Consider the following 26,426-nt stretch of genomic DNA (forward strand, 5'->3'; position numbering starts at 1 on the left):
CCATTCAGGCTCAAAGCCATGAAGTGACTCAGACTCTTACTAAGGTACTCAAACACCCAGAAAACAAACTAAACGTAAACTCAACCCCTGACATGTTAATTTATTTGATCATGGTAAACACCATGTAACTTCACAATATTTTCTTCAATATTGCTATACTGTAGCGATACACACCATCACTGTCACCCAAAGACAGTGACCCGTCAGCCACTCTGCTTCACTGAAGACCTCCAGAAAACTGACGTGATGCTTCTGCTTCGCTGGCATGAGCGACTCTAAACTGCAAGACCTGCACAGCCCATCCAAGATTAAGTAAAACTAGTTCAAATTTCTCAAATTCAAAACTTTAAATTGGAAGGAGGAACCCATTATGAAGGTAATCCTAAGGGCCTTACTCTAGGCGGTAGGCTAGGCATCTAGACCAAGACTTAACTATTCTAAATTCACCAAGGCAGAAAAGCCTTCGCAAATACTGTGTCCAGAATCACCCCAGTCAGCTGCTTCCAACTGATAGGACATGAGCAAAATTTCTTGGCACTGGCCTTGAAGTTTAGCCTTCCATTTGGGGGGGTGGAATGTTCGAAGCCAACAACACAGTTTGAGTCTCTTAATTAAGAGACCCACATTTCATTATTATGAAATGAAAGGAGATGACGTCACCATACCTTAGCACCATAAAGAAGCCAATCAACCAGACATTTTACTGTTAGCAGATTTGCGTCACTAAAAAATACATATACTGCCTCTGTGACACTCACTTCCGTATTTCCATTCCAGTACCTTGAAATCAAGAGATACACCGATTTCTTCCCTCACCGGCCAAGAGAGCAGCCAGTCCTGAAGCCCGAAGGAAAAAGGAATGCTTAAGTCTAAAATGACTCCATCTTTCTCCTCCTTTTTTGATACTACAAAAACAGGCTGCAAAATCCTTTCCATGCAGCACCATGAAATTTTCTCTAGTATACAGTGAAAGTCCACACTCCGACTCCAGAAAGAGAAAGGCAGTGATGAACTGTAGGACAGTAGTGGCATGACTGGTAAAACTTGTGGCTAGCATACCAAGAACAGGAAAGAGTTTGTTGGGGATGGGGGTATGGGTGGAGTGTGTGTATTTATTTAGAGAAAGGGAACTGTAGGCAGCGGGGGGGACAAAGCAGGTGATGTGAACCTGCTGGGACACCTAGAGTGACAGCAACAGAGGGAATGTAGATGGGTCACAGGTACTGGAGGTAACGCTTGTGAAGTCTTCAACTCCAACAGTATTTTTCTGCAAGTCTGAACAGAGAGTAAGGAGGAGATGAAGCTGATGTCTTCACACAGTGTAAAAGCCACCTTACTTGGAAAAACAAGTGAAAATAAAGAGGCAGAAGAAGAGATGCTCAATGGATGTCACTGTCAGTTAGAAACCTTGACAAAATTAAAGATCGTCTGTTTTCAGGACAAACAGCACAGGTTTATGAAAAGGCAGATCCTCTACAATGGATACAAGCATTTTGGCAAAACATAGGTATATTCTTGCATATCCTTGGCTTTTTTAGAACACCTATCCCTAAACTCTGACTATTAAAGCTTCTTCGATTGCGTCAAGACAGACAGACATGAAATCAATACCAAAAATATCCTCCTAGAAGCCTGGAACATCTGACCTTTCTTTCCAATATCCAAGAAAGCAGAAGTTTGCAGGAAAGCAGAGTTGTGCTTTGGCCACACCAGCAGGTAAGAACAGCCTAGCTACTGCCAGCTGCTGCAGAACATCCATGATGCTGTGGGATCCTTCCCTTCCCTCTTCTGTTTCTAATACACAGGACATTGCAGGGCCTGCAGTTAAATTCTAGAAGCACAACCATTGTCCCACCAGCACCTGGGAGTGGTGGTCACTCTGAAAGACAAAGATGGCAGAAGACCTGTATTTTAAAGAGAATCTGTTTTATTCCCAGATGATGTGGGCAAGACAGAGATCCACTAACATACTGTATAAATCCAACAGCCCGGAGCACATGCCCAGACAGGTTAAGTTAATAGGCATCCATCTCATCTGCTGTTTAAAAAAAAAAAAAAAAAAAAAAAAAAAAAAAAAAAGAGGTAAACAGCTCTTGCACCTAGCCACCATCTTTCGGCCCTACACCACACACAACTTGAAGAGACTATCAAGCCACTACCACAGATACCAAGGACAAATCGGGTGAGTAGATTTAAAGGCTAGAAACTCTGAGTGAAAAACTGCGCAGCTCAGGGAAAAACAAAAATAGCAAAGTGCTGTCAGCAAACAGGGGAGGACACCAAAAATACTCCAGCTAAACACCAATTTCAAAGGAGAAGAGGTCTCTGGTTCAAGTAGCTATGGGCATACAAGGATTTCTGGGCAAACACACATGGGGGTCATGCCTCAAAGGTGAAACAATCCTCACATCTGTCAGAAACCTGCAAAAGTAACTTTTTTTTTTTAGTATAGTTAAAGTAGTATTACATTCAATAAGAAGTTTGGGCAAAGACATTAACAAGTTAACTAACTACTTCTCAAGCTGTTGGAAGCAGTATCTGAGCCCCTGCTTTACAGCACAAGCAGCAGTGTCTGTGGAAATGGACCTGAGACTGTCCTGACACAACAACTCGGCTTCTGCATGCTGGGAGATCAGCATGAATTGACACTGCTCATCTCAGCACACCTGCACTATTCCTGCTTTCTTGTTTGAAGTTGGGTTGAAGTATACATCACTGCAGTTAAATCAAATTTTACACTGAAACTGCATTTCATTCGATTTTATCTAATGGATTATATTTCTCCAAGTTTCATTCTCCATAATTCTTCAAGCATCTTATGTTTAACACACACCTGTGCAAGTCTAGCACAGTGAAGCACTGATGCAGAGCTATTTTGTTTAATTTACTCAAACAACATAGTCCAGACACAGGTGTATTGCTCTCCTCCAATCTTTACATTTAACCCAACATCACAGTACAATATCCAATGAATGTTTCAAGCATTTTATCCACTGCTATTTAAATGGATATTAGATAATCTCAAAATGCTCTTATTTTTAGGTTGCCAGTACAGCAATTTTACAGTAATGCAGCAACAAATGAGGAAAATAAAAGTGCAATTCATGATAAACAGCTACATATCTCCTAAGTAGGACCTACTACTACAAGGATAAGGAGACATGCCTTCACCCTTAATATACACATACTCCTTAGAGAGAAAACAGCACATGAGTTCAATAAATACCTCTTGCGGACTTTGTTAAAGCCATGAAACAGTGGTTTATGCACTTGTCAGCTCTGCTTACAAACAAATGCCTAATCATCAGCGAAAGTTACTGAAAATATTCTAAGTATTTTTTGCTCATTTGGTTTGAGAGCACTTTGCAGATCACTGGTTTCACTCTTACTGGCACTTCCTGGTTTGTCCATTGATGCTGTGTGCTGCTTCTGCACTCCAGACTGACCACGGCCTCCAACAGCAACAAACACCAGAAACAACCCTGCTCCTGAAGAGCCAACCGGCAGCAGAGGAGGAGAACGAGAACAGACTGGCAAAGATACCTTTGCTGACATACAAAAGAGTTTCTGCAGCAAACTGTAGATCAGCAACAGAGATGCAGGGCAAAAAGAATATTTGAATAAATAAAAAGGCCTCATGGTACATTACTCAAAGTGTGTTATTAGAAAAAGTCAAAGCAATCATCAATGTCCCTTCAATCACTGTTCTATTTTCTTTTTATACATCCTAATTCTCAACTCGAAACACTACACACACAATTAGCCTCACTGAAGTCAAATCAGAAACTCATGTGTCTTAAGCTATGTTTAGTGTGGAATTGGGGCTACTCTCTCCTCGAATGCAGGTACTTTTACACACAGGGAATCCTACCATTACCAACATGGCCCAATCTATTCTAAATTAAGATGTGACTAAGTCACCCCCTCCCTCTTTATGTTGAGGAGGGAAAGAGGGATATAGAAGAGCTTTTTCCCTTTCCCTTCATTTTTCCCTCCTCTTGTTTTAAATAGGCAGCAAGGATGAAAAATTCAAGGAGAAAATCCAAGAAAAACATGATCTACAACTCCCCCCTAGTAACATATCTCTCATACAGGAATTTCAAGAAAAGCTGGTTTTCACATTAAATATAGCATATTCTCTCATAACTGAAGGTTCACCTGCATAACTGTCTTTGGCCACAGACTTTGGTGTGGTCTTTCTGTCCACACTAAAAATTTGGACTTCACTGCTTAAGTTTCAAGACTGGGAAATAGGTAACAACTTAAAATTCTTCAAACATTTCAATCTTTGCAGAGTACATATAATTATCAAGCAAAATTACAAAAATCTAATTGCATTTAACATGTAGAAGTATGGCTACAGCTACTCCTTCTAAGAGTCATCCAGATTTTACATTCCCTTTAAAAGAAAGAGCAAGGTAACACTGTCAATTAACCAATTTGCCTGTTTCTTCCAGCTGCTCAGTGTCCAGGTTATTTTGCCATTGATTAGAAAACTTTTCTTTATTCCTGTATAGTAAATCCAAGTACCTAAGAACAACATGAAGCTTATTCATCTCTTCTCTTATAAACGTGCTCAGTTCTCAAGTCAGAAAACTATTCAGCCTTTTGCTCTTTAAGCTAAAGAAGAGCTAAATGTCTTTTCTTTTGATGTATTACAGATGACAATGTAAGAACTCGTTAGGTCAAATTATTGTTTTAGTATTTTCTGTGTCACTCCACACTCTTAATTTGTTGATGGACCAGAACAGTAGTTCCACTCATCAGTTCTCAAGAGACACTAGTAATATTTAAATGACAGCTAAAGACAAAAAGCTCACTTTCTAAAGTTAGCACAGATATATCTGAAAGGACAAGGATCTTGTAATTAAATGTGCCATTACACAGGCTCTTTCATAAATACAGCTATACAGAGCACTGCTTTGACTATTTTACAATATATTAGAAGCATTCTTTTAAGGGAAGGTATATTAGAACACTCAAGGCTTTACACCGAATTTCAGTATTACAAATGTTACTATGTATGCTAGACCCATCTCCTGCAGTATTTAAAATTAATTAAGCTTCCAGGAACGAGCACCCAGAGATCTTCTTGACTGACTATATGTAATTAAGATTAAAAGATATGCATGCATAATAAAACATTCAAAAATGCTCCAAAGTCAATGCTAGAGATAATGATATTTACATAGATTTAAATACAAAAATATATAATATTTTTAATAAGTTTTCCCAATAGTATCATCCACAGGCTGCCTCACATTCAAATTTTTCTTGCTATATATTTGCTGGCCTTTCATCCCTTAAAATAGCTCCTGTAACAATACCACAACAACAAAAAAAAACAAAACAAAAATATTTGACAACTTTCCATGACAAATCAATTAAAAAAATAATGCTGGTATAATCTCTGCTCTTGTACATATCTGGACTTCCAAATATGTTTTAAGTTAAAGTATCAATATGCAAAACAATTTTTTTGAAAGTTCAATACATTCTCATAATAAATGATTTGAAAAAAGCATACTAGAACAGTTTCTGTTTAGATAAAGAGAAAACTAAATATCAGGTTTCTTTTAGAGTTTGCTTTGAGTTGAATTGGACATACCCTATATCCACTTTCACTCATTTCTGACAAGAGCATAAAAAACCAGTGAGACAAGGGAAAAAAAAATCCAAAGGTCTCAGACAGTATGATTTAAACACCAAAAGCAACAGATAGGAGAAACGGGGCTGACAGTATTATCAAATATTGACAGTGAGAACTAATAAGATACAAGTTATTCTACTTTTCCTCTCTTTGCATATCAATGAGTCTCTAAATCTAAAATTTTGCACTGAATATTTGCTAGTACTGGATAGACCGTAACTAGTTGAGAGTAGTAATGCAAACAAAAGTTATGGGGAATTGTTAGCATATTTTGCTACTACACAGAAGAGCAAATCCCAGGTTTATACTCTTTACTGAAAGGCACGGGTTCCCTCCTTCATTCCCTCCCTATGGACAGAATGCAAGGAATGCAGCTTCTGTTTCTCTATCTGAAGTTTGAAAAGTGAGACCAACAGAACTTACTATAAAAACTTATTCCTAGAGAAATAAATTCTATAAGCCTATTATAACGGATACTCAGCCTGCAGCAGCTAAGAGCCAGACTTAGGACTTACTACTAGAAAGACAGAAGGTTTGGCTCCTGGAAACAGACACACTTCAAGAAGCCCATAAGTAATTTGACTGTTCGGAAAATATCAAAAAGCTATCTTTGGATAAGACAGGCATATAGACAAAAACAGAACAAAAACTAAATGAAGAAAACAGAGGAGCCTAGAGCAATGCAAGACAACAGATTTGAATTATCTCCCCCATAAAGTTTGTTTTACCATAACTCCTTTTGCAGATTGGTCCCAACAGACCTTTTCTATTTTGGGTTAGGAACTTACCAAGTGACTTTTGTAAAAAGGTAAACACAGAAAGCAACAGGACCTTTCTACCCATTTGCTTACTGGCATGATACTCACCTTTAAGTACTCAAAGCAGGAAAAAAAAAAAGCAGAAATTATTCTAGGAATGTTGTGCAAAACAAGTAGTATACTCACTATAGACAGTTACAGAAAAAGGCATCCCATGCAGAAAAGGACCTCAGACTTCACCTCGACTTGCACAATTTCAAATGGATATTCCGTGAAGTATCATATTAGTCACATCATGAACAGATGCACAACATCTTACTTCAATGACATGTTGAAATTAGTTGTCAAGCCAGGATCTTGCTCCATCTATGAAATATTCCATCTATGACCTCCAAAATCTAATTTTGTGAGAAGGACCAAGCACAGCAATAGCTTCCTAGATGACGTTTAAACTGGAGAAAAGCCCAGCAAACTACCTGAAATATCTCTTTAGAAACTTGTTCCTGTCTTTCCCTGATGGAGCAGTTCTCTAATTCAGCTGCCTTGCTGGAAATCAGAGATAATTGTTAGAGCCTAAGGCAGTGCTTGCAAGCCTGTCTAGCAATGAACAGTGAAAAAACGACTTCCAGATTTATCAGAGCAGGCTCTGCCAACCAACTTCTCCACTGGTTCTCACAGCAACTTTGTAGCCAGTTTACGGACTGGCAGGATTTCCCTGGCTTATGCTTATTTGCTCATTTGCCTGCCATACAGGTACCTGTGCTGGCAGACTGTTGTTTGCCAGGAAGCTTTTATGAATGAAGGAAGAAAAAAAGGAGAGCAAAGCGCTTTGCGGCGGTGATGATCATAAATAGTCTGCTCAGACACAGCTGTATCAAAGCCATTGCTTTGCAGTTGACATTTCACTTGGAAGGCTAACACCACAGAAATAACGCAAAATAGGTTTAGATGGTTCTTCCCTCACCGCTGTCTAGGGGAAACTATCACCTTGCACAAACAGGTTCTGTCTCTCGCTTCCAAGAAAGAAAAACATGATGCTGTCCTGAACAGCCCATGCTGTCCAAGACCTTCATTGCTTTTTACCTCACACTTTTTCTAAAACGTCTCCATCTAAGGCTTTTAATTTCCTATACAAAACACCTTTTGCAGGCTATGAATGGTAACACTGGCATTTTCAAGAAAGGCAGAGAAGGAAAAATAATTTTGAGAGACAAAGCTTATTCCTCTATGCCCTTGGAACAGCGAGCTGCAAGGAATCAGAGAAATCATATAAATGAAGAACAGTTTAATGACTTTCGCTTCATAAACTCTTGAACAGCATTTCAGGGAACACTCTCCTTGTATGATACCTGTTTAACAAATAGCAGTACCTTTCAGGATACTGATGTCCTAGACAGAAGATCCAGAATCTGCTGTGCCTCACCTAACTTGGCTGCAGCAGGGGAATCCCTGGATCTGGACATTTACTTTCTGTAACAACCCTCTGGGAAGGCCCTTTGAACTACCTAAGGATAGCTAGACTTAATGCCTATGTAATGTCTCTGCTAACGCTTTAACAGAGACGTTATTTACCTAAAGGGTCAGAGACCTTACTTAGGCCATCAGGTAGTTTTAAGCAATAAATAATCCAAAGCGTTTGCTTAATCAAGATGTGCTTTGAAACAAGTTAAAGACAGTACTGTCAGTCTCCTGTCTGAACACAAGCTGAAGATACGTGTAAGTGGACATCACGCTTTTAATTTCACTATCTCCTTTACTCACCATTCTGATCTTGAGGTCAGGACCAGAATCACCTGCGATAGCTAGTGATATCACAGGCATTTCTCTGCACTGTAATAGAATGGGGTGGTGTGATTTGCTATTTCTCAGAAAGACAAAAACTTGAACTATTAACTTGGTTTAATGAAAGTGACACTGCGGGATTGAGATGTTTTAAGGCACTTTTCAATATGCAATCCTAAATTTTACTTTTCCCACGACAAGGAAGAAGTTCACTTGAGAACCACTTACTAAATTCTACAAGACTGCAAAAGGTAGCAAAGACACAGTCTCAGGTTGTATTATCCCTGAAAACAAACCCATATGCAAGAAAACAATTGCCCAGTTTTGTAATATATACCTGATGGCTTCCTATCAATCTGGAGATTGCGACTCATATTTGCAAATCCAGAGTAAACATATACTTTTCACTACAGAATTAAAAACAAAAAAATAGAAAAATTCCAGAAATCTCTAGGCTTCTCTGTAACAGGATGAAGAAAAAAAATAAAAAAGAATTCACCTTCACTATTAAATCTATTATGTGCAATATCGAGAACCTATAGGCTTTAATACTAAAATTAAATCTAGTGAGGCTGATGTTTAACACAAAAGAAATTTCACTTTTTAAAAGAATTGACCCTTCAAGAATCTTCAAAACCACATGAAACTGAAGTTAAAAGTTCTAACTAAAGTATGAAAGATCATCATATTTTCTAACTGGCATAGTTACTGTTTAATGTCATTTAATATGGCTCCAGTGTAAAAAAAATCCTTTAAGAAAAAGTTTTCAATTAAATACAATTAACCCACTCATACTTTTCTTTCAGAGTAAAGCGATCCTAAATTATAACCAAACATCCCAAGATAAAAGCCTAAATGAAAGAAACTGTTTCAGTAGTTTACCCCTTTGAAGTGCATCATGATTAACATGTGTCAGTTACATGATGTATATGGGAATAATATACTTCTGCTGCCCTAATGGAGGCTCCTTTAACCACTTCCACATCTACCTCTTTTCAGAAAATTAGATTTTTACCATTACATTACTTACTGATCCAAAACTCTTTCTTTTAAAAAAAAATAATAAATATCTCACAGTAAATGTTTATAGTAAGTCCATCAGTATTAAGCACACTTCTACAGCTGTAAAGTCTAATAGCCAATTTAAAGAACAAACACATCATAAAGATCAATTTTAACACTAACGAAACTTAGTGATTCTTGAGTGCATTACATACTTGACTTGACATAGACAAACAAAACTTCAATTAAAAAGAAAAAACCAAACTAAAAAAAAAAAAAAAAACGCTGAGAGGCAACACAGCCTGATTTAGAACTTTGTTGGGACACAGAAATTGGTGACAAGAACTCTACCTCATATTTTAAGGAGGTTGGGCTAACTTCATAGTGCTAGCGTGGTGGCCCAGTAAGGGCTTTCTCACAATAGATCTAAACAGAAGCACAAAATTAGAGGTCACCGAGTCATTTACGGAGCAAAAATTACACAGCTTGCAAACTTTTTATTCTGCATATTTTACACCTAATTCAATTTATACTGTTCTGGTTCTCTAAAAATAAGCACAAAACTGTAACTCAAACATACTTTTAGTCAAAACTGGCAATCATTTGTATATGCATCTGAAGGGGGAAGCACAGAATTAAGAGTTTGCAAAATTAACATAACTATGCACTAACACTACACATCTTTATAAAATTATACATTAAAAAATTATCACACTTTTCAGCCCAAAGAATCTAAATAAATTTTCTAAACTACAGAGTCTGGTTTTCCCAGACAAAGAAGGTTTAAGAGGAAAGATCCCAGAGGCGCTGTGCCTGAGGTTGGAAAAGCCAGTAAACAAACCATAATTCAATACAGGCCCTTCACTAAGAAGGACGAGCGCCACAACACAGGCCTGACAGAGCAGGGAGAAGAAAGTAAGAGTCCAGAACTGACCCCTCACAGGAAAATATGCTATCCGCATTCTCGTTTGTGATCTCAATACACAGTATTCACCCAGGCAGACAGAGGCAGTCTTCAAAAAATGCATAATCCCGTAGTAGTGACTATACATTGTTGAATGTGGTGGGTTTTGTTTGGGGGTTTTTTTTGTTAGTGGGTTTTTTGGGTTTTTTTTTTTGTTTGTTTGTTTGTTTTTGTTTTGTTTTTTAAAGATTATTACAAGGTTTCACAGTTGTTAATACATTATATTGTAACTGCTATAGCGATACAAGACTTACTTGGGTTTTTATGCTTTAGTACAAGTCTGGTATTGCTACTGCCTATTTATATAGGAAGATTTTTACCAAAACCCTGGGTTACAGGCAGAAAACGAGAGACCCACATAATAAGAAAAAAGTTCCTCTACCTGGAAGTTGAAGCATAAAGGGGGAAAGTTTCACTCCAGCAACTCACAATATCACAGTTACATATTTTAAGTCCATCCTTGTGAAAATTACTGAATATTATCTGCAGCATATTTGCTTAACATATAGATTTGCTGTATGTGTATTGCCACAATTACAGTCTGAAAAGAAGGAAGAGGGTACAGCAGCACTTAGACTATGTGATCTGTTACACACATTACCGTAACACACATACTCTGTTCAGTTACGCGTATTCATTCAGAGAGCAAATGCTCATTTCTGGTACATGCACGTGTTTTCAAGGACATATAAGAAGTTCTCCCAGTTCTTTCCCTGGATTTCCAGAGGCCTAGATGCCTACCTTTTAGACGGCTAAAGCCAGAAGAGAAAAATTTCACCTGAAGCATTAAAATTAAGTGGAGGAAGATATGTGGGATAAATCTGGATATTAAATTGACACCCAAAGATTTACAGCTGAGTCTGGGTATTAACTGCCTCACTTGTAAAATACAAAGAGGAGAAAATGAGTCATATATTACTTGAATAGACATCTTTACTATTTTCACGATAGTTTTAATGTAGGTGAACACACCGAATAAAACTAAAGCCTTCACCTCACCTGAGAACATTCACTCCTCTTGTAACAAACACTTTCTCTTTTAATTGCTTCACCCTTTTCCTCATTACATAACCCTCCTATACCCTTACAACTGAAGTATCTGCATTTACAACACAAAATTTTTTTTAATGTAGCACTGATAGTCTTTCCTTAACTATGAGGTTACAGCTAACCCCCGCTTTCCAATGCATTTTCATAAATGCCAGTAATCTTCCTATGGATTTACAGGCCACATTTTTTTCTTAAAGTACAACTTCTCAAGTGAAGCTTGTTTTCAGAAAACAAAACAACAACAAAATCAAGATAGCAAAAATACTTTTTCTAAGCATTTAAATCCAGCACCATTTTCAAAAGAAATCTTCAGCAGATAATTCACTTTGAAAACCATATCATGTTTTAAAGTTAGGAATTCTGAAAACAATCCTGTAATTTGAGGTTTATCCAACACTTCTAGACCAATGATCTTCCAGAAATTTTCTGTAGCTCTTCTTATACTCCATATTCAGAGTAGTGCACAATAAATTGGATGCACATGAAATGCATTTTAATCTGGACCTTGTTTAAAATTGCCTTCAAATGCACTACTTCGGAAGAAGAAAAAGCTATGAAAACACACAGATTTGGTTTTACTTTTAAGAGCAACTTACATTGTTACAGACAGCATAGGCAGTAATACTGTCTTGGATAATCTTAGTCATTGCTTTTAAGACCCCATATTCATTCACTTGGTCAAATTACAGAATGCACAAGCCTTTTATGCCCAAATACCTCCTTTAACCATCTTTCAGGACAAAGTGATCAGATTTACTTTTTTTTTCTTTTTTAAAGTAACTAAGATAGTTCAACCATTTCTGAATGTTTTCAAATAGGAAAATATTCCCCCTCCAGCTGAAAACATTTTAAGATCTAGTCTGTTTGGATGCTCTGGCACTTGAACACTGTGCAACACTGACAAGCAGGGCATGTTCTTGTCTTAGGAAGGCACTGTGTACCATCACAAGGAAGAACTACTCAAGTTTGCTTCAGCTGTAAGGCTCTGCAACACCACCCCACTCACACACTACACTGAGATCGTACAGAATTTTGCAACTTCTCTCTGCTGATCTACAATGCATATTTCACCTTCTTGCATGAGACCTCTGTGCAATGGTGTGGATGTAAGCCTAGCCACAGGATAGCTAAGGACATTTTGTTCTAGAACTGAGAAATACCTTAATTCTCTTAAAAATCAGTTAGGTGCCATCAGGAGTACAGCTAGGACACAGGGGAGGAGGAAACCAGAACAAGAATTAGAGTTCAGAACAGGAACAGAAAAAGAAACTGCAGAGAGAAAGAGACAGATGTGCAAGATGCTAACGCAAAAGTAGAGAGTTCCCAAAACCCAGCCACTACAGCATGTGGAGCTTCAGATCCTGGAGTCATACCCACCATTTCTGGATTTCCTCATTCTTTTAGTGTACAGTCAATGGACCAGGGACCACTGTCAAGATGTACCTCTATCCTCTTCTAATTAATGAGGCAGAGACTATAGAAAGAAAACAATGTGTCTAGCTAAGATGTTTAAATGTCACGTATGTAAACTGATTTTATGCCTGTCTCTTACGGTTTGAGTATTTTATTTTCTTTTAATTTTATTTTAATAATCATGGGGAGCCACACAAAGATTTTCACCAGTGCTTTCTGCTTGAAGTATACCAAGAGTCTATGCAGAAGCATTAATGATTCACAGCTGCAAATTAAAGGAAAGGTATTTCTGTTACAAAATATTAATCCAATGCCTCAGTTTCTCTTTGTAACGCATGGCTGTCACCTCAGGGAGGCAATATAAAAATATAACTGTTTCAAAAACATATTACAAAGCACTTCCATGAAACTGTAATGAAAAAATTGGGGAGAAAACATTAATCCAGAATTTACTTATAATTTTGGATTGCATGATCTGAACAATGGGACTAAAAAAGAAGAACCTCAATGTGCAAACACCATGCATCCTGTTCAGCAAATGATGCCAGAGTCCTCCAGGAAAAACCGCATTTGATCAAAAAACTATACAATGGTGATATGCAGATTGAACCCGACTTAAAATAGGAAAGAAAACCTTTATTCCAGCTTTTCTTAAATTCAGATTGCCTTGACTTCGCAATTTTAATATTCATTGAAGCAGGGTTTTATGTACTGACTGAGGGAGGGGTTTCTCTGTAACAAAACTTCAAATGCTCATATAAGCAGTGACCTACATCCCTCTCAGTTTATGAGCGGAAAATGAGACAAGTTTATGACATGGCAATACAAAGACTAGGCATCAGGAAGAACAATGAGGTAATCCAAAACTTCGCTTTTCAATCTTAAATTGCTGGGGAAGAAAGAGGGCGAAAAGAATAGATGAAAAAGAGAAAGAAAAGTACAGGGACAAAAAAAACCAAGCTAGAAGAATACATAAGGTAGAAAAGGCGGCATTCTGGGAGCACACAAGACAGAAAAGGCTAGCTGAAGTGTTCCGCATTTATCTAAAACCCCGTCTTCAGATAGAAATTAAGTTTACAGCATGTGCCTTTACTAACACTGGGAACACCTTCATCACTTCATGGAGCATAGCTGCTCCTCTCTAGATTTAAATAGTAACCCAATTCAAAGCTTCTCACGCTAGGTGAAAAAAATTGAAACTTTTAATAGCTAGAATTTCAAAGTATATTTGATATTATAAAAATACATAAAGGAAATATTACAAAATGAATGTGAGGGATATGACCACCTCAGCAGTATTGCATAGATTTTAATCACTATCACTTCATACATCAACCCCAAATTTAAATTAGCTCCTCATAAGAGATGTACAATTACAAGGTATCATTAGGGGTCTCATTCTTACTCAAGGGATATATTTCCATTAGTAATCTAGCCATTTGTAATTCTGATTTTTTGCCGATTTTATTTTTGCCAGTTTTACAGTGTCATAGAGGTCAGACTGCTGACAGGAGCAGGACCTGGTGAGGTTTCCAGCAAATGCCAAGACCTTGCTGTGGAACCCAAACCGAACCTGCTCTATCAGCAGCTGTCCATCTTGTTTCAAGATAGCACCCTTACCCTGCCACCACAGGACTGTCACCTCCAAGAGAAAAATATTGAGTGGTTCTTCGGAGGAGAGAGGAGAAAAAAAAAAAAAAAAAAAAAAAAGAAAAAAAAAGAAAAAAGGATATTGTGGGCAGAACTGTGGTAGCAGCACTCAGAGAGAAGAAACAATACCAAAGGCAATTTTCTTTTGTTAACCAAGGCAAAAGTTGGTATGTCTTCTGGGTTTGACACTACAAAGCATGAAGGCAACTGATTAGGAAGACCATTTTCACTTTTTTTTTTCCCCTCCCTGTTTCAGTATTAGACTTTAACACTGACAACTGGATTATTTCAAATGCTCTTCAGGCATAACAATTTCACAAGCTTACCTTCTCAGCAAAATCTGTCATTCTCTTGTGGTTTTATATGCTTTTTTACTTTCCAGTAAAAACAGTAACAGATATTTTAAAGTGTCGCTACAATTATTAGTGACTAAGAGTTTTCACAGAAAACACGTTCACAACCAAAATATCCATACCTAAGAAAAATCAAAACATATCCACACAGTTTTATAGAGTGCCATGGCAAGGGCAACATTAGACGGCTGTGAGCTCATTCTGACCCTGTGTTAGTCAATGAAAAGACTATCCATTCATTCTATATGTTGCAAGTCAAAAAGGCAGACACTAAATAAACCTGACATAAAATTTCAAAGTTTTAACTAATTAGAGAGGGAAGGTGGCTTACACCATCTTCCACAAAAACCTAAGACTTTTCATAAATAGCAAGTTATATGCTGAATGTAAGATAAACACGCTAACTTCACAAAATTAAATTATATTAACAGGACAATTAAGCATTTAAAGTAAAAAGCACATACTGACTCTTTAGGCAAAAATAAATAGGAAATTCTTTTCACAAAATTCCCCTCTCCTAACAACCCCCCAGTCAACCTACTGATACCAACAGTTTCCTGACACAGCCCTGCCCAAAGCAGGCCAAGAAGACTTGGTGATAAAACGCCAACAACTGCCAGGGCCTTCTCAACATTAGCAGTTTTCTCTTACCAGTGGACAGATGGACGGACAGACAGCTGTGGTGAGGAAACGCCGGGGTACACTCTTATAAAATGACTGGGTACATAAATGCTGAAACACACAACCAACGTATTATTCTTGTGTTTGGCTCCCTGGATTACTACTGTAGAAAAAGAGCAAACAATACCAAATGGAACAGAGGAACGTATTTACTATAAAAACACTGCAGTTCTCCTCTACACACGCAGTATTAGCTGTCAGGCTAGGCCCGAGCTGGCCACCAGGCACAGAACACCATGGCCTGGCCTGCACAGGCTCTTCCTCTCTGGGATCTTTTCCCCTGCCCTTGCCCTCCTGCTCCTCGCCTTGCCTACCAGAGGCCTGTGCCTGCTCCACCTTGGCTAGGGCACACTCCCTGGCTTTCTACACAGAGAACATGGCACTCGGGAGTCCGTAAGTGCCAGCAGATCAGTGTCCTTCCTTCCCTGAGAGCCACAGTGCTCTAGCTGTGTCCCAGGGCTCTTTGGAGAGCCCAGGACTGAAAAAAAAACCCCACGAAACTTTGCTATTCACAGGGCAAAGCTGAGTAACAACAATTTCATGTTGGACATCCTGCTCCTTCCCCTCACAAGCACACTCATCGGTTCCCCAAGAACAGGAGGGATTGCCTCCCCATCACCAGGATAAGAGGATGGTGCCCACAGGCCTCCAGGAAGGGTGGTGGAGTGCTTTGGGGTTCCTCCTCCTAAAGCATAAGCTGGGTCAGGAGGGTTTCTTAAGACCCACGGCCAAGGGAGAAGGCACAGGATGACAGGCCTTACAGCAGGCTGACACCTACTGTCTTTGCCCATTCATCCACTCAACAACCCAAGTCCAACCTAGAAACAAGACTTACCCATGTAGAAACGGCGCATATCTACCTACCTGAACATGCATATATGCTGTTTGGCCTCAGGAAGGAAAAAGGTAACCCATACTTTGCAAGGGTAACCCTCTTACTGAAGCATGGTCTACTAGTGTCATAAATATCAAGCTTTACAAATTTTTCAGTCTTTCAGGATTAACTCCACAGTTGACAAGGAAGTCTGAGGGCTGACAGTACTTCCCTGGCCCCAAAGTTCTGGATACCTGACCTACACACTGCCAGGAAATTAAAGAATTTGAATTGTTCAGCTAAAACAATCATTAAAAGCATCTACAAAATCTCCTTTATTCTTAAAGTTGTGACCTACTGAAGAGACTACCCGTTTGTTTAGTTTTACAAGTATCTATTCCTTCAGACCTTAGATCCCTTTGAATTCACTCTTTGCTGAACTACAGGATCCCTCAGGGAAAGAAAAGGACCTTGTAAAATGAAGCAGTTGGCATATCAGTAAACAACACTATAGAAAATGAACTTTTATAAGGACAGTAATAGAACCAACAATGGATGTCTCTGTTTTGGCCTTGAATTTTGAGGCTCTCAATTTTCGATCCTCTACTCTGAAATTTCAGCTGTGCTCTTAATATAAAAATACAGCACCTACTTCAAAAAGTGGTGAAAAATGAGAACCAAGTTACTCTCTAATAAAGCTATAATTCTTGATAAATCCAATTTCTGTTCCTTAAATTATTTACCTATGACAAGTTTGTTCTGCACAGGTGTCATCCTATCACCAAGACACGATGCATTCTATCATTTAATTTAACATGGTATTTGCAGCCTGAATTCAAAAAGCATGAGACAAGTCACATTAAAGAGATCAAAACATTGCTAAGACTACAGCAAGAGGTGTACAGCAGCTAAGAGAACAGTATAATTTGATCATAAATGTCACCTAAAATACTGAAAAAAGTGGTTTATGTTCAAGCATATTTCAAGTTTGCCCTCAAAGTTGCATTAATACGACTAACATCTCCTTTTCACGTCTGCAACATCCACAGACTTTCAGAACTATTACAGTTACGGTGCAGAGCCAGATTATGTGAGAGGTCTCTGAGAAAGTGCAACATATGAAGTGTACATACCTGTGAGCAGAAATCCACTGGGCTTCTTTAAATTAGAAAAACAAATGTCTACTGTACTATACAGCACTTTCTAACTGTTGTTTCACTCAGATATGCCAAAATAATACTGTAAAACTCCACAAATGCAGAGGAGTAACATACCTAACAGTGCAAATGAGATATTTGATATTCCTAAAAACACAAGCAAAGTTACTGTTTGGCCACAGACACTGACAGGGAAAATATTTCAAATGTAAACAGCCACAATCAAAAATGATGTAGGAAGTGTTCCGCTTCATACCAGTGGGGATGAAGCCTCTAGGTGCTAACAATACAAGAAGTGTTACATAAGACTATGCACTTATTTTTAGAAGCACATTACAAAATTAAGTACTGCACTGGAATCTGTTGCAGAGACACGGACAGTTACATCAACGTGCACAAAGAACAATTGCTCAGTTGGAGCAGAATATTAGATTCGATTCGGTTTAGAGTTCTCGCCTGCTAATCCCCAAAAATACTGAACCATCTGAGACTAAGAAGTCAACTTGGGTTCATTAAAAAAAAAACAAACAAACACACACACTACTAATCACAAATACAGATATATTCTTTTCCATAAGCAGCAGAACTACTAAAAACTAGTTTCTTACAGATTTGTTCTTTTGTTTCCTAATACTTCTCCCACAGCATGATAACCCTCAAATTTCCTCTTTTCCACATCTCTTCCCGACTCTCTCTCCCCCTTGCCCCAGGGAAAAGAGTGGTGGTACAGACACTCTGGAAGTCTGCATGTGCTCATAGGCTGCCTGACCAGCTGCAGTCCTACAGGATACATACTACATCAGGTCAGACTATCTCTTTTACAAGAGGGTGCACTAATTCGGACTTCCTTCCTCTACCTAGTCACATTTTTTATGAGGCTTGTAGGACCATAATTTGAGTCTTAATTCCTCTTTCTGATTGAAGTTTCCATGTATAAATATATTTATAAGTATAAATTAAATGCTTAACTTTTGAATTAACTCATATATAAAGTATATATAGGAAACACAACTTCTATCTTCTTTTAAATTTTTATATATACATACACTGAGGAGGAGAGACAGACAAACTAAAATCTTATAAATCCAATTTCCTGAAAAAAACGGAATCAAAGCTTCCTAGGCGTTTGCTTTCTTTAAACAGCACTAGATACTGCAGAATGAACTCAGCATGTATTTTCCTAGATAAAAGTCCGCTCTTCCCTCACCATCTCTGATTTTTACTGTTCCTCTCATTCTTACCGATTTAAAAAAAAAATTACAGCTAACTTCATAGTCATGCATCACACTGCTCTTCAAAACAACCCCACCTGAATTTATCAATATTGCTTCCCCTATTTCTTGCAGATACAGACATAAAACAATCCACTAAGCACATCCCACTATGAACACACTTTACTAGCACTGTTTATTCATTTGCAGCCTACGCTATTCCTTTTCAGGCTCTTTGCTAAGTATATTAACAGTATGGCCCGCAGACTAGGCTTAGTCTATTGAGTTTTAACACACACCTCATGGAATGTTTTTGTTTTAAAAAGTGGACTCTGCAGATGCAGGTATTCACTAGTACAGAAGAGTCCAGCAGCTGCATGCTGGAACACACACCTGCTGTTATAAAGGCACAGTTAAAGATGCCTGCTCTCACGAGGCCAACCAGACCTACACTTGGCCATCCCAGTTTTCAAGACTTGTTGAGCTGTTCCTACAAAAAACAATTCAATCTAGTAGCATATTTTAGAATGGGAGGCATGAAATTGAACCTGCAGTTAAGACCCTGAAAGAACTGCCAGGTGCTTTTTTAATTTTTTTAATAAAAAAAAAAACCAACGTAATTTAAACTAAAGTTATGTGTATTTTGGAGACAAATAAAAGACTAGGATCACAACTAATATCAACAGTTTGCAAATTCCTAATTAAACTGCTATGAAAATACTGGTAGTCACAATACACACCTACCTGAGATAAGGAGAGCTCAGAAAAGCACCTAACTACATTTTAGACTTCCAAGAAATTTGGAATACTTCCTGTTTCATCATGGATGTCCCACAACATATATGTTCTTATAAAATGGAACTTCCATGAATTAGGGGGAAAACAATTCACATATTTATTGCCCCAAACATAGCATCTTGAAAGTGCCAACAACTTTCCTAAACAAATACAAATAATATTAACTCCATATCGCAATAGCACAGGAACCTGAATTTACTTCAGCTTCCACTATGAAATAGAGATACTTAATTCTCATGTATAATGCTGACCTTAATTTGATCTTGAAGAATCAAATTATTAGAAATGTCCACCCACATCCAGTAAATAAGCCAAAAAATTAAGATTTCAACATGAGGTACCTTTCTACCTTATGATGATGCTTTTGACATGTTGAAAGGGGTACATCACACAGCAAAGTATCAAGAACAGTACCAACATTGCAACAGATTAATCAAATACCTCATATAAAATGATTTTTTTACTGCAAACTGTTTTACAAGTGGACACAATATTACAAGGTACTTCTAACGCTCAGAATTGCTCATCACCTCTTCAGTCTTTCAAAAAATCGGCACTGCATAAAGCTTAGACTTTGTTTTGAAATCCTTTCAGATACCCACTTCTCCATATCACAAGCTTGGTACATACTCTCAAGAAGAGAGACCACCACCTTCTATATGTTTTTTTAGCCAACTGAGTTATTATGTAAAATACCTGTTTCACAGCTATTTTCATACTTTATACCTTCTTTTTAAATATATTTATATGCAACAAGTAATTTCTCACAAATTGCATTACTACTGAATGGTGAAAGACTCCAAGCATATACCTGAACAAGTCCCCTACACAGCAGAGCAACAGAAGGAAGGCTGGCAGACCTTTTTTCCATCATTATAATTCTCTGGCAGCACTTCCTTTGCAAGAACAGTTTTCACAATTAGAACAAGAAAACACATCAAAAATAGTTACAAAAAATAGCCAGTCTACCTCAAACAATGCAAGGTTTTAGTAGGCTGGAAGGGGAAAAATACTATTCTGGGGAAGCCCAAAGAAAAAACTCACGCAGTCATATAGAGTGTATGACAAATACACAGTCCACTGGCACTAAGCATTAGTTACTTATTTTGCACTAGGACGGGCACTTTCCTATAATTCTTAGACCGAAAAGATAATATATGATATTACATTATCATTGTCTGTGTTACGAAGGTAGCCTAAGAAAAACTTGTTTGCCAAGACGTTGCCTACAAATCTAAACATTAAAAGTTTATAATTTAAAATAGTTGGCGGTTTTTTTAATGTAAATAGTCATACTGCTTCTTTTTGGTGCCTGGTAACTCCTTGCTATTGTTTTCAAATACACACATATTTAGATTGTAACGAAAATGTTGTGGACATGCAATTCTGAAACATGCAAGGATGAACAATACAACTGCCACCTACTGAATCTGGGACAGGACCATTTTGGGGTTTTTAATACTGCTTTCTCTAACTAGATATGTTAACTGCTACTGGTATCTAGTTCCACAGAAGCCTTGAACCATGCAAGTAAAACACAGGAAAGCATTATCCTCTTACTACAGACTAGAACGTGGCTATAAATTGGTTAAATGACTTACCCAGAGTCACCCATCACTGCAGTAGGTAACTCAGAAAGACAGAAAGCATGCTCCAGCTCTTACGCTCATGCTCAATCCATTGGATTACTTTCTGCTCAGCAAGAGTAATACAGAGTAGGAGTTTCCATTTTACTTCCTGCAAATACACTGGCATTTTATACTAGCTTTCATTTTAAATAAACTATACTTCTAACAGATAACTTGACCTCAGCCAACTATATCCAGCCATCATTGAACTCAAATACATAAAAAATTTGAAGGCAGAACTTTTAAAATCCTTCAGAAGTTCATTAAGCTTGTCACTGCAGCCAAAAAGAATCACGAGCGACATGGGGTACAAGATTATACTTAAGAATACCCCTAAAAAATTCTACCAAATCAAAAGGAAAACAGGAGGAAACAATGGCTTACTTACTAATGAATTTCTGATCAACAGCTCTTGCACTGCAATTCAATAAGAGAAGTATGTGTCTGAAAAAAAGTCTCAATTATAATCAAGTTTTAACCTACCAGCATAATCTGAAAAGAATCCTCCTAGGAAATGTAGAGAGTTGTGAAATTAAGCATATTAGCAGTGTAAAGAGCAGTCCGATGGCAGAGCAAGCAAGTCAAGGGGAAAAAATAATGCATGCTTTTCTGTAACACTACTGATAACCAACACTAGCTCAAGACAAATCAGTGGGGTTCAGTAACCTCTTTGGGCGAGGATCATTTACACCTTAGTTTGGGGCCTATTACACAACCAGACCAGAAGCTGAGCTAGTACGCACTACCACGATACAAACATTCAATTTTTAGCAAAGTATTATAAACGAAAGATAAAACATAAATTAAAAGCAATCTGAACATTTTATGTTTGTTTTTTTTTTTAATTTTATTTTTGCTGATACAAGCACAAAAAGATTTTAAATCCTATGTAGAAGTCTCTTACTGATTAGCACAGACCATGCTTGGTATGCAAACACTTCCACTAAAAACAAAATAATTCCTTAAGAACAATTGTAAACATCCTACTGTGCCATAATTTCATTTGACACAATTCTTCCTACGCTGTTATAATGCTCAATAAAAGCATACTTAGCTGCCAACATACAGCATCCATCCTGAAAACTCTCATGCACTTAGCGAACTGTCAACATGCGAGTAGGTGCTTTTAAGTCAATGAGACTACCCACAAACTTTCAGTTGTTCCTATGTTTTTACAGGAACCTGGGTCAGGAGACCAATGCAACACACACAAACACAGAATGTATGTGCTAAAGCAGACTTGGAAATAAAAATAAAAAAAAATTAAAAAAAGGAAAAAAGGTCAACTCTATCCAGGAAACACAACTGAAACAGGTTGTTTTGAATTGCTCAATACAGCGTATCTGAGACATCAGGATACATTTCAAGCAAAAATACTAGCAGATCTCTGTGTAAAACATCTACATAGAATTTTTATTTATCTATATCTCAAAAGTCCAGATGGGGCAAGGTTAACTTAACTTGACAACAAGCACTGTAATTCATCTATACACTGTATTAATAATAACTAAAAAAAAAAAAAAAAAGAATATTTTATCACTTAAAGAGCAATCATTTAAATCTGTGGCCAAAAAAAACAACACTGTTTTGACTTACTACGGTACCATACTTTTATATAAACTGGCACAGAGCTTTCTATCTAAACTAACATTTAGAAACACACACAATAAATATAGCAAGCATTCTGCCAAGAATTTAAGTTATATATTTATTTTTTTTAAGAACACATTTTTTAAGGTGCCTTTTAAAAATCTATATTCAAGCACATCAGAGTTTTAAGGGAAGACATAATTTAAAAAAGTTAAGAGTTTAAATACAAGGATCTACTTACTTTAGAACAAAATTCTGTACTTGGAAGCTTACACGCACTCTCTATACTACCTCATAACAAAACAAGCAATTCAATGTTTCTCTTCAGCTTCCAGATCAAGTCAGAAAGCCAGGTACCAGAAACCTCTATTTTAATTCAACTATGGTGTATTTTTAAGTTCTATTCACTTCTTGAGTCAATAACACCAAGGAGGTACAAGGTATTTTTAATAAGCAAAGTTATGATACAAGACTGCTTTAAAGCTATAATGAGGTTACAACTTTGCAATTACTACACAACAGAAAGACCCTTGCACCAATACAAAAATAAGTAAATTTTTTTAAAAATACACAGCAGAGGGTAAAAATGCAACAGTGTTTCCAATTTCAGAGCTAATTCCTATCTAGACAGAAATACATTTAGTATAGTAAATAAAGCAGAAATACCTTCTGAGAGCTACCATTGCACTGCAGGCGCACACAACTTTCATACGAAGGGGATGAGGTACAGATCGAGACTTTCAGGTGCAAACAGGCAGTTTTTGCATCAAACTTGAGGACATGTTAACTGCCCTATTTTTTCCACTGAATACCAATTCTCTAAAATTAGATTCTTTTAAAGAAAATTTTTTTTATCTTCAGTTCCTAGCCAGGGGCTTTTGCTTTCATTTGTCAGTAGAACTGACACACAAATGGGTTACAATAACAATGACTACTTTGACAGCAATATTAAGTTTCTAAAAGAGACTTGTAGACAAGGTTTATCTACTACTACACTCTTAGCTTTATCAACAGCTTCCTGAAAGTGAAACGGAAATACACTTGCAAGTCAAGTCAGTCAGCTCATGATAGCAAGTATTCAAATCCCTTCCTAAAATCAGAAGCAGTCGACACCTTAAAGTTTAGCATGCCGGCTGAATTCTCAACATAAACAATAGTGGAAACTGGGGGGGGGGCGGGAAAAAAGCCATTGGATACGTACACAGTCTTCAAGATAATAAAATCGGATCTTGCAAGTTGTGTTCTATCAGCATACCACCACGCTAAGAGAACTCAAAGTGCATCAACACACGCATACACCAATTCTTCCGGGCCCAAGAAAAGATGCCTTTGCAATATAAACCTAAAGAATTATTTTGCCTTTGCAGGTCTTTACATGTCTTAACAGCCTGAAACATATCCAAGTTTCCAGAAACATAAAGGTTGCCACTAACTGATGTGACAGCAGGTTTGATCACCTTAAACTCCCTTCCCCCAGCTGAAGAGTTAAGGCTAGCAGCCAGTCACCAGCACCAGATGTTACTACCGTGCAGGCACACAGGAATGTCTCCCTCACACACTCAAGTCGCACGCGCACATGTACATATACAAGAAGGAGGTGCAAAAAGTTCTTATCTTCCCCCTGGGGATGAAACGGCGCAAAGTTGGAAACAAGTTTTTCCCTCAGACTTAAAGCAGAAATGAAAACATGCTTGTGTTAGATGCGGATCAGCAGCTTCAGCTGCTGATCCGCATCTAACACAAGCATATTTTCATTTTCTCATATTACAAAACCTCCAGAACAAAGCTACCTGTAGCTTCACAAAAAAAAGAAAATAAAAATACCACCCCAGAACAGAAAAGCCAAACCTAGGATACCTGTAAGCAAATCCTTGCTTCTGTCAGGAGCAAGCACACACTAACTACAGTGCAAACACTGCCTCCTGCACCCTTCCCCAGTCCCCCAGTGTCCCCCTCTCATCCCTAACCTGTCACCCTGTCCCACCTCTCCCCCCCCACACTCACAACCCGCACCTGGTGGCTCGCCCCCCGGGACAGGTTCAGGCCAAAGCCTCAAACCGCCGCCCCGGTGGGCAGGGGAAGGTCGGCTCCCTCCTCCGGGGGCTGCGCTCGGCAGAGCGGCTCGGTCCGTTCCAAGTTTGTTTTACAAACACGTCCCAGGGAACACCAGAACCTGTTTACACACCACCCTAACGGCCGCCAGGAGGAGAGTGGAAAAGGTGCAGGCGAAAAAAAAAAAAAAATTAAATAAAATATATATTTTTCTAAAGAAAACCAGGCGGCAGCACCCCTGTCTTCACCCCGGGCCTTCCCGGGGGGCCGCCGGAGCAGGCCGCAAGGCCACTCCGTTGAGGCGCGCAGCCCGGCGCCGCCCGGCAGCCGGGCCGGCGGCAGCAGCAGCAGCCCCGGCCGTGGGTGGCAGGTTTCGCTGCACCGGCGCCGGGTCCGGGGGAAGGCGGAGGGCGGGGGCCGAGCAGCCGCGCACCGCCGCCGCAGCGCGGAGACGGGCTCGGCGGGGGGAGGCTAGTGGCGGGGGACGGGCGGCGAAGGCGGCTGCCGCTAGGCCCGGGGCCGGCGGCGAGGCGGCGGCGGCGGGAAGTAGCCGTCCCGGGCGGGCCGAGCGGGCCGCGGGGCGAGCTGCCAACGGCGGCCGCGGAGGATGCGGGGCCCAGACACCGCTGGGCCGCGGCCTCGGCCGGCCCCGGAGCGGCGCCCGGCGGCCGCCGCAGCCCGCGGCCGCGGAGGAAGGCGGGGGGCGGCGGGCCGGGTCGGGCCTGCGGCTGCGCTCCCGGCTCGGGCGCCGCGCGTCCCCCCCGCTCCCCCTCGGAGACAAAAGCAAACGGAAACCCGGCGGGACGGCCCCGGGCCCGCAGAGCCCCGCCGGGGGCCGCGCCGCCGCCCGGCCCTCCCTCATCGGCCCGCGGCCGGGACGGCGGCGGGGCCCGGGGCGACAGCGGGGGCCGGGGAGGGGGCGGCCGGGGCCGGACTCACCGCATGAATTTTCTTGTCCCGCGGATCCAAGATGGCTGAGTATCCAGCACGGAGGATGCTGGGGGAGCAACCTTTACCCTCTGACCCGCCGGCCGCCGCCGCCGTGACCCCGCCGCCGCTCGGCCCGGCAGCCAGCGCCGAGGGGCGGGGGCAAGCGACGCCGCCCGGCCCGGCCCGGCCCGCCGCCGACCGGAGCCACCCCGCGGGGAGCGGGCCTGAGGGGGACGGGGAGAAGGAGGAGGAAGAAGGAGCAGTGAAGCTCGCTCGGCTGCGCTCCCTCCGCCTCCCGCGGGAGACGCGGCCCAGCGCTTGGGGCCGCGCACGTCGCCGGGGCCGCGGCGGTGCACGTAGGCCGCGGGGCTGCCGGGACCTGCCGCGCTCCACTGGCCTACGGCGGCCGGAGGCGCCGGCGCTGACAGAGGCACTGCTGGCCAGGCAAGCGGGGCGGCGGCGCCCAGCCCGGCCCGGCCCCCATTTTGTGAGGGGAGAGGGCGGTCTGGGCCGGCGCAGCCAGCCCGAGCCAGCCAGGGGGTGTGGGGGCGAGTAGGGTCCGAGACAGCGGGGGTCCCCGGTCCTCTTCTCACCCTGGGGAGGCAGGAGACCCCGGGGACTCTGGAGACCTACCCCGGGTGGATGTGCTTCCCTGGGGAGCGTCCAGAGGGGGAGTCCCATTCCCCGTGTCCCGGGCCTGTCTGCTCTCCCTGGGTTACCGGGTGCGGAAGGCACGGCCGGGCCTTGTTGTCGGCTGTGCGGAAGCCTGCGGAGGATCTCGGTCAGATACCACCGTCCCCATGAGATAAATTGTGTGAAAGTTCGTATTTTCTCTGTCAGTGAGGTAGCGTTGGGCAGGCAGGCCTTGCCATCCACTTTGTTATTAAAATGGAAAAGCATTACGAGGATGAGAGAACCGGACTTTTTTTTTTTTTTTTTTTAA

General features: G+C 40.3%; 1 protein-coding gene across 5 annotated transcripts in view; it reads right to left on the reverse strand.

The window, feature by feature from the left end:
* Nucleotides 1-25,642, reverse strand: part of CNOT2 (CCR4-NOT transcription complex subunit 2) — a 92,229-nt gene extending 66,587 nt beyond the window's left edge. For 2 of the 5 annotated variants that reach the window (XM_054192627.1, XM_054192617.1), the window contains exons 1-2: nucleotides 25,493-25,642; nucleotides 24,515-24,690 (exon numbers count right to left, since the gene is read on the reverse strand). The gene's annotated coding sequence lies outside the window, so the exon portion shown is untranslated. The remainder of the gene's footprint in view (nucleotides 1-24,514; nucleotides 24,691-25,492) is intronic. The other 3 variants (XM_054192607.1, XM_054192598.1, XM_054192634.1) reach the window with 3 other exon arrangements.
* Between the last annotated feature and the right edge of the window lie 784 nt (nucleotides 25,643-26,426).

Source organism: Rissa tridactyla, chromosome 1 (assembly GCF_028500815.1).
Source record: "Rissa tridactyla isolate bRisTri1 chromosome 1, bRisTri1.patW.cur.20221130, whole genome shotgun sequence".
In the NCBI taxonomy this organism is placed as follows: domain Eukaryota; kingdom Metazoa; phylum Chordata; class Aves; order Charadriiformes; family Laridae; genus Rissa; species Rissa tridactyla.